This window comes from Mus caroli, unplaced genomic scaffold (assembly GCF_900094665.2).
Source record: "Mus caroli unplaced genomic scaffold, CAROLI_EIJ_v1.1 scaffold_12059_1, whole genome shotgun sequence".
NCBI lineage: Eukaryota > Metazoa > Chordata > Mammalia > Rodentia > Muridae > Mus > Mus caroli.
The window spans coordinates 12,739-21,901 of NW_018390941.1; positions in this window are offsets into that span (position 1 = coordinate 12,739).

A 9,163-nucleotide genomic window follows, 5' to 3' on the forward strand; every position below is an offset into this window, starting at 1 on the left:
GTACCATCCCTTGAGGCCTGGGCTGTCAACTGTAACCAAAGTCTTCATCAATGGCCTTTCCTGTCCTCCCACAGTTTCAAGCTTTAGCTGCCATCCAAGACCCTTTTAGACACTTAAACATATGGACAAATACATCCATACATACACACATACACAAACACATACATATATCTGTTGGGGGATGGTTTTGTGCACTGTGTATTCAGATGCTGAGTTCTATGTCCAGATAACAGGTTGCAGTCTGGATGATGGCACTATCAACTATCTTTTGTGTATGTTATGTAAAAATTGTTTTCTATAACCTCTGATTGGTTAGTAAAAGGTCTGTTGAGCCAATCAGTTGGGTAGAGGAGAATGGTGGTGGACTTCCAATCATGGTCAAGAGGTCCGAGAGGGTGACAAAGGAGAGTAGAGAAGGATCACTGAAGGTTTGGAGAAACCATAGTCACTTTGGTCTCCCTAATCAATAAGCAACAATAAGTTTCTGAAGGACTGACCATTTACTTTGAAGTTGGCTACTGGTTTGCTGTAGATTGCTTTTATCATGTTTAGGTATGAACCTTGAATTCCTGATCTTTCTAAGACTTTATCATGAATGGGTGTTGGATTTTGTCAAATGCTTTCTCAGCATCTAACGAGATGATCTTGAGGTTTTTGTCTTTTAGTTTGTTTATATAATGGATTATGTTGATGAATTTCCATATATTAAACTATCCCTACATCCCTGTAATGAAACCTACTTGGTCAGAATGGATGATTGTTTTGATGTGTTCTTGGATTCAGTTAGCCAGAATTTAATTGAGAATATTTGTATTGATATTCATAAGGGAAATTGGTCTGAAGATCTCTATCTTTGTTGGGTCTTTCTGTAGTTTAGGTATCAGAGTAATTGTGGCTTCATAGAATGAAGTGGGTAGAGTACCTTCTGCTTCTATTTTGTGTAATAGTTTGTGAAGAACAGGAATTTGATTTTCTTTAATGGTCTAATAGAACTCTGCACCAAAACTATCTGGTCCTAGGCTTTTTTTTTTTTTTGGTTGGGAGACTATTAATGACTGCTTCTAATTCTTTAGGGGTATAGGACTGTTTAAATCATTAACCTGACAGTGATTTAAATTTGGTACCTGGTATTTGTCTAGAAATTTGTCCATTTCATCCAGGTTTTCCAGTTTTGTTGANTATANCCTTTTNTAGAAGGATCTGATGGTGTTTTGGATTTCTTCAGGATCTGTTCTGTAGATTTTATAAGTATTTTGTTGAGGGATATATGTTGTCTTCATTTAGGTTTTATTGCTATGAACAGACACCATGTCCAAGGCAACTCTTATAAAAGAAATTTAATTGGAACTGGCATTCAGGTTCACAGTTTCATAACATTATCATTGTAGGAAGCATACTAGTGTTCAGGCAGGCATGGTTCTAGAGGAACTGATAGTTCTATATCTTCATCCAAAGGAAGTCAAGAACAGACTGTCCTAAAGCAGCTAGGAAGAGGTTTGTAAAGTACACTCCCACAGTGACACGGTCCCTCCAAAAGAACCATAATTCCTCCAACAAGGCCATACCTGCAACTAGTACTAGTCCTCTGGACAAGCATATTGAAATCATGCCATATGTATAATACTTATTTTGTTGGTTCTGTGCCAAATATGAGTGTTCATCATGTCTATGCTCAGTGCAAAGTTATACTCTGCTAATCATGTTGTCTAATAATTGATTTCAGGTCAGGTAGGAGAACTGAGGAGAGCAGTCCTTCAGAAACTTATTGTTGCTTATTTATTAGGGAGACCAAAGTGACTCTATTCACTTGTAACTGGTATGATGCAGGGATTTTAAGAATGAAGTGAGATTTTATGAGTGAAATCCCAGCTGCCTTTGGGTCTGGAAAGGTAGCACTGGCCAGTGAAAGATTCGGACTTTCTCAAACAGCATAGGAGAATGTAGCTTTAATTTGGTCCTGAGCCTTCAGGGCAACTTAGGCAAGATACTTGCAAGAGATTCAACAAGAAACTTGTGTATGGTCATAGGACAAGAGACCTTCTACATGTGGTTTCTGCCTTGGGCCTAAAAAATGCTACATGTCTGGGCATCTCAGCATTAGGGTCCTTGGTCACTTGGCAAGAGAGCCTGTAGATATGACGTCCATTTAGATTTATTCCCAGAAGGTTAGAATGAAGGTTTTTCCATTGCTTAGATCAATTTTTAGTACCTCCCTGCTTTTAAAGATTTTAGTGCTAACAGATTTACATCTAATAATTAAAAATGAATGAACCACGAAATATTTCAGAAAATGTTGAAAGAGAAGAGTAGGTGAAAACAGAGTATAAGGGAGAAATATGCAAACAAAAAGATTAAGGGTACTAGAAGGAAGAGTAGAAAGGAAATGTATACACATGTTAGATTTATTAAGAGTTCATGGTACTCTTAATAAATAAAAAATTCTAGGTGCATGAGTAGTGGTGGAGGGAGATAGCTTTAAGTACAAATATGCAAATATTCTATTACCCTCACTTACCTGGTATGCTACTTTTTCAGGTTATAATCACATTTAATTGTTAAAAGCAAAGACCCAACAATATGGCCAATATGGCTTTTTTATTTATTTGATATTTTTATAACATATCAAATGTTACCCCTTTCTTAATTTTTCCTCTGTAAACCCTCTATCCCCTCCTCCTTCCCCTGCTCACCAACCCATCCACTCCCAGTTCCTGATCCTGGAATTCCCCTATACTGGGACATAGAACCTTCACAGGACCAAGGGCCTCTTCTCCCATTGATGACCTACTAGACTATCATCTGCTACAGATGCAGCTAGAGCCTTGAGTCCCACCATTTGTTTTCTTTGATTAGCAGTTGAATCCTAGGAACTTCTGGAGGTACCGGTTAATTCATATTGTTGTTCCTTCTATCGGGCTGCAAAACCCTTCAGCTCCCTTGGTACTTTCTCTAACTCCTTAATTGATGACCCAGTGCTCCATGCAATGGATGGCTGTGAGCATCCACTTTTGTATTTGTCAGGCTCTGACAAAGCCTCCTAGTAGACAGCCATATCAGGCTCCTATCAGAAAGCTCTTGTTGTCATCCACAATAGTGTCTGTGTTTGGTGGTTGCATAAGGATGGATCCTTATGCAGGTGGGCCAGTCTCTGGATGGTCATTCTTTCAGTCTCTGCTCCACACTTTGTCTCTGGAACTCCTTCCATGTGTTTTTGTTTTGTGGTTTGATTGATTGTTCTTTTGTGTTTCATGTTCAAAAGAAAAAAAATGGTTAGAATTTCATCTGCTCGTTGTTTAGCACTTGATTTAGTTTTAACTCATTTCCAAAAGAGAGAGAGAGAGAGAGAGAGAGAGAGAGAGAGAGAGAGAGAGAGAGAGAGAGAGAGAGAGAGAGAGAGAGAGAGAGAGAGAGAGAGAGAGAGAGAGAAAGGAAGGAAGGAAGAAAAAGTAAATAAATAAAAGCAGTCTCAATTGTTCTTTGGAGCCCTGCACCTGTAGTTAGGAGTCTAACATAAAAGGACCAGCAGCTTCTCAAGTTCTATGAGATGTGGTATTGTTGGAGAAAGTGAGTCACTTATGATGAGCTTTGAGGTTTCAAAAGCCCATGATAAACCAAGATTTTATCTTTCAATCCTTTTTCCACATTTTTATTAGATATTTTCTTTATTTGAATTTCCAAAGTTTTGCATTTCATGGTTTCCCCTCTGAAAACTCACTTCGTCTGTTCAAAAACCCACCCACTCCCACTTCCCTGTTCTGGCATTACCCTACCTTGGGGCATTCAGCCTCCTGAGGTCAAAGGACCTTGACTCCCAGTGATAGCCAACAAGGCCATCCTTTGCTACATACACAGCTGGAGCCATGAGTCCCTCCATGTGTATTATTTGGTTGAGGATTTAGTCCTTGGGAGCTCTTGGGATACTGGTTCGTTCATATTGTTGTTCCTCTATTGAGGCGGCCAATTCCTTCAGCTCCTTCAGTCCTTTCTCTAGCTCTTCTTATTGAGGACCTTGTGCTCAGTAAAGTGGTTGGCTGAGAACATCCACCTCTGTATTTGTTAGGCAGAACCTCTCAGGAGACAGCTATATCAGGTTCCTGTCAGCAAGCACTGGCTAGCATCAACAATAGTGTCTGGGTTTGATGACAGTATATGGGATCGATACCCAGGTGGTCATGCTATCCAATAGTATGATTATCAGAGTATGTATGTTAGAATGATTTTGAACATGTGGTCAGAAGAAAGTTTTTGTCTCTTTCTGATATCTCAGAGTAATCAAAGTTCACCAGATGGATGAAGAACACTGATGCTAGCAAAGATCTCATGATTCACCTGCCCCACACAAAATATTATAACATAAAACATAGAAATTGAGCAGAGATTTTTGAACCTGTATTCAGAGGAAAATGTAGCTCCTACACAAAAATTCTTCAAAAGATGATTGATTATCAGGAAGTTGGAAAGTTTGTTGCAGATCTAAAATTTCCCAATTATCTTGGGCTATCTTTGGCACACATTATGGCCAATTTTTATGGCTACTAGGTCATTTTTTTAGAATGTATGAAGAGAACTCCACCCTCATCTTTTAGAGGATAATTGATATATATGCATGTCTCATATAAAAATCTGGCAGAAAAAATAAAACTCCTAAAATATATTAAATTTATCTTAAATAAAATTTAAAACTTCTCTTCAATTTTATATTTATTTTCTTTCAAGGAAATCTTACAGTAAAGAAATGGTATTCAGTGAAAGAAAAGATAGAATAAATAATGGATATGTGAAAAAGAATAAAGATAAAGTGGAAATAATTAAACACGCATACAAACTAACATACAAACAAACAAAAAACTTACTTCATATATGTGGTTGGTTGAATAGATTTTGCCCCAGAGACGCATGTGTTTGAATGCTTGGCTCATAGAGAGTGGCACTATTTGTACAAGTGGTCTTACTGAAATATATGAATCCTTGTTGGAAGAACTATGTTACAGTACAATTAGGCTTTGAGTTCCCCTAAATAAGCTATATCTACACACAGTACAGGAGATAGTTTTCTCTGTCTGCCTTCAAATGAAAATGTAGCACTCTCAGATCCTTCTGAGAAACATTGTCTGGCTGCATGGATAAAGAGGTTTCAGAGGGAGTTTTAATCTGTTGCTTAGAGATCAGTTTTGTAATATTTTGGTGGAGAATATAGCTGCTGTTTATCTTTGTCTGAAGAGTCTTCCTGATGCTAAGGTAAATAGATAAAGATTAATTGCATTGTTAAAGGGAAACTCAAAATAACATTGTTTAGATTCTGTCCTAGAGTTCACACTTATTAAGAGCATATTGATCAAGAGTAGCAAACTTAGGAAGGAAGAATATAAAATATGTGGTTAAAATATTAAAAGGCACCAGAAAGTGGAATGGAAATGCACCCTGTATTTAAGGGTAGTAAATAGAATTAACAGATCGAGGATGACAAGGCACGAACCCACCCAGGTGTCCTCATTGTTTTGTCATTGGTACTTTTATAAGGCATTACTTTATGATCAGGACATGTTTATTGTTATTATTTGGCCATAAAGGGATATTATTGTGTGTCAAATTGACAAGGCATGAATTGTGTCCATGTTCTCAGTAGACAGTATGGCTCTTATCCAGAATGAACTACAATCAAGAACATAAACATTTTTGTTGAAAATGAATCAAAGAAAGGCCAAAAGACAGAGGCAAGCAGATCTTTGAGTTCAAGGCCAACCTGGTACACACCAAGTTCCAGGACAGCTGGGCTTAAACAGTGAAGGAAGGCATTGGAAACAGAATGCTGGTGGTAATGCAATAGAACAAGTAGGCCCTGCATACTAGTCATAGCAGGCAACAGAAATTAGCAGCCCCAGGCATATGACTCTGGATATTGAGTCAAGAATAGAAGGGGGAAATTGATGTTGGCTCACTGAAACTAAGAAACTGGCAGTGATTAAGGAGACCAACATCACTAATGTGATATCTTGGAATTCTTTTCTGAAAGAACAAAGATGTGTTCCAGAAATAGATGCCATGCTGGCAGAAGGACATTGTATTTTATAAGAGTCACACAGGTGGTACTGCTTTAAAAAAATAAAGTGGTCATGGGGAACAACTAAGGTTTGGCATCATAAGTGGCCAGAGAAGGCCATTGCTGAAGGTAAAGTCTCAGTGGCAGTTAAAGGTCCAGGTCTGAAGAAGTAGACATGCAAAGACATTAAAGCATGGCACCATAAAGAAAGCCTATGAAAGGCTATTAGTTAAGTGCAAACTAATTGCAGTAGAAGACCCAGCATATTGGAGATGATTATACCATAGAATGACTACAAAGAAAAACAGTAGCAAAGGAATGTAGTTGGTCAGAGCCCAGAGTGCTACAGAGGGCAGAGTTATGGATGTCACCCAAGACCTATGACAGAAGCCAGAGCATCAGGTATCGATCTCATATATTAGAATAAGGTCCTGTGAAGTTTAATTACCCTTGAAAAATCCAAGATTTTAGAAATTACAGAGTAATGAAATATAAACAAAAGGATGACGCTAACAAGAAGTAGAAACAAAGCCAAGAAAAAGAATTATATTGCAGTCAACAAGGATAGAAACAAAGCCAAGAGAAAGAATTTTATTGCAGTCAACAAGGCTGAAAAAAGTTGGACATCGGACATGGAAATGCTGAGTTTGGAGTTTTCTCAGGTTTTTTGTTTGTTTGTTTGTTTGTTGGTTTGTTGTTGTTGTTGTTGTTTGTTTGTTTGTTTTTGTTTTTTGTTTTTTTTTTACTTGTTATGATCCAGTATTTCCTCAATATGATATTTAGGGAGAATAATGTATATCCAGTGATGTTGTAAGTATATGATCTGCTTTTTTATTTCAGTTTTATGGGTACCTATACTTAAGTGATTGCAAGAATCTCAGAAGAAACGTTGAACTTTGGATTTAAACATTATTGAGACGATTATAGACTATGTGGACTTTTAAAGTTGGACTAAATGCATTTTTCCTTTTGTTATGGCTACTAAACTATGGTGGCCGGTGTGTGTTGTTCCAATAGTTTTGCCCCTCATAGACTCATGTGATGAATTTTTTGGGCCATAGGGAGTGGCATTATTTGGAGGTGTGTCCTTGTTGTGTTCTTGAATGATGAAGTGTGGTAGTGTGAAAGTAAATGTTTAAGTCCCATATATAAACTAAAGTTATACTCAGTACAGAATGCATTGTCCTTTTGTCTGCCTTATGATCAAAATGTAAAATTCTTGGCCTTTCCAGTGCCATGTCTGTCTCCAAGTTGCCACTCTTCTGGTCATGAAGATAATGAGTTAAGTCTCTAAAATTATAATCCAGCCACAGTTAAATGTTAGTCTTTATAAAATTTGCTCTGGTCATGTTTTATTTTCACAGAAATGGACACTCTAAGACAACAGCTTTCATCCAAACATTCCAGAGACAGTGCCATGCAGATCTCTGAATTTAAGGTCAATCTGTCCCGAGCTATTGTTCTCGCCCGTAGGAACGCACAAGGGACACAAGAATCCTTCTGCAGCCAATCTTTATTACATATTGATGAGGAAGACAAAGAAGCCTCAGAAAGGTGCTGCTTAAATACCCCCTGGTGTGGCCTGTCCACGCCTGACTGGTTGCTTTACCCACGATCACATACGCCCCGGGGGTGGGCTTGTGACTTTGGCGCACTTTTACTCCTGCACATGTGCACATAGTTCTTTTTTTAGGTGGCATAAGGCACTGCGAAGCCAGCGCCATCTTATGATGGTAAATGATATTGCGGCTCTCCACATCTCCCCCTTTATATTTTATTAAAACGAGGCTAGTGTAGGCCTCTGCAGTTATGTCCATCTGTTGTGGCTCCTGTTTTAGGTCGTTCCTCTAATGTCACAGCCTTACCCATTATCGGGTAACCCTATCACCACTGGGCCCCATTGTCTTAGGTTGGTCTGTACACGAGGAAAGTTGCCCGTCTCTGGATACCACAGTGCTGTGTGACAATAACTGCTAAATGGCCTAGGGTGAACTCTACAAAAGAGGCCAGCCAAAAAATGAATTAGTGGGGAAATCATGATCACCCTATCATGTGCAAGAGGAAACCTCAGCGATGTGTAAGGGCTGATCAATGATCGTTGAGTCTCTCTCATCCCAATGCAAAGTATCCACAAATCCGTGGGATGCAAAAGCAGAGAACTCAGATGCCAACTAATTCTTGAGAATAGATAACCAAATTTCAGGGGAGGTGTCTTGCTCTATGGCAGCAAGTGCTTGAGTGATCACGACCTTGTCACGTTTCTGTTGAGATCTGAGTTTGCAGACCAACCAAAGCATGGACACTAAGCCACAACATAAGGCTGCGCCAAACAAAACAACTCCTACCCACTCTTTAAAATAAGAAAAATGCAGAGGTAAGCCAAGAGGTGAACTCTCCAAGGGTCACTGGTTCCACTCTGGTTTCATTAAGGTTCAGGATCTGTATCTGCAGCTTCATCTGCAACCTTTCCAGCTTCTGCGACCAGTTCCCCTTCAGATAAATCTGTACTTTTAATAAAAGAATTATTAGTATACCTAACAGGAGTAATGCACATATGCAGAGTTGATGTCACACAACTCATTTGTATGATATCCATCATCTGTTCCACGTTATGTTGTAAAATATCTACTCTTCGATTCACTAACATTAATCCTGAGGCAATATGAGAATCCACCCTTTGCAGGATAAGCAATGCCTCAGACGTTTTTTCTGTTATCTGACTTATGGTATCAGCATATTGACTTGATAGGCCATAGCAATTCCTGCAGTAACCGTGGATGCTGCAGACACTGCAATGGCAGTAACAATGGCTGCTGTGATTCCAAAATCTCTCTTCCGCTGGACAAGACTCATGATTGGGAACTTCTCTGGATCTGCCTCAACAGGCACAGGGACAAAGGTTGGTAAATGTACCACTAAGGCTAAGAAATTAGTTCCATTCCAGCATTGTGTCAAAAAACAAGTGACATTTGTACAATCTAACCATTCTGTATTATTTTGAAANTNAGCCAATATAAAGAAAAATGGAAAATTGAAACAGACTTCTATTGGAGGAGTAGTCATATTTCTGATTATTAGATGTCACATTATCCAAATGAGTAGAGATATTGGAAAGTGTGGCAG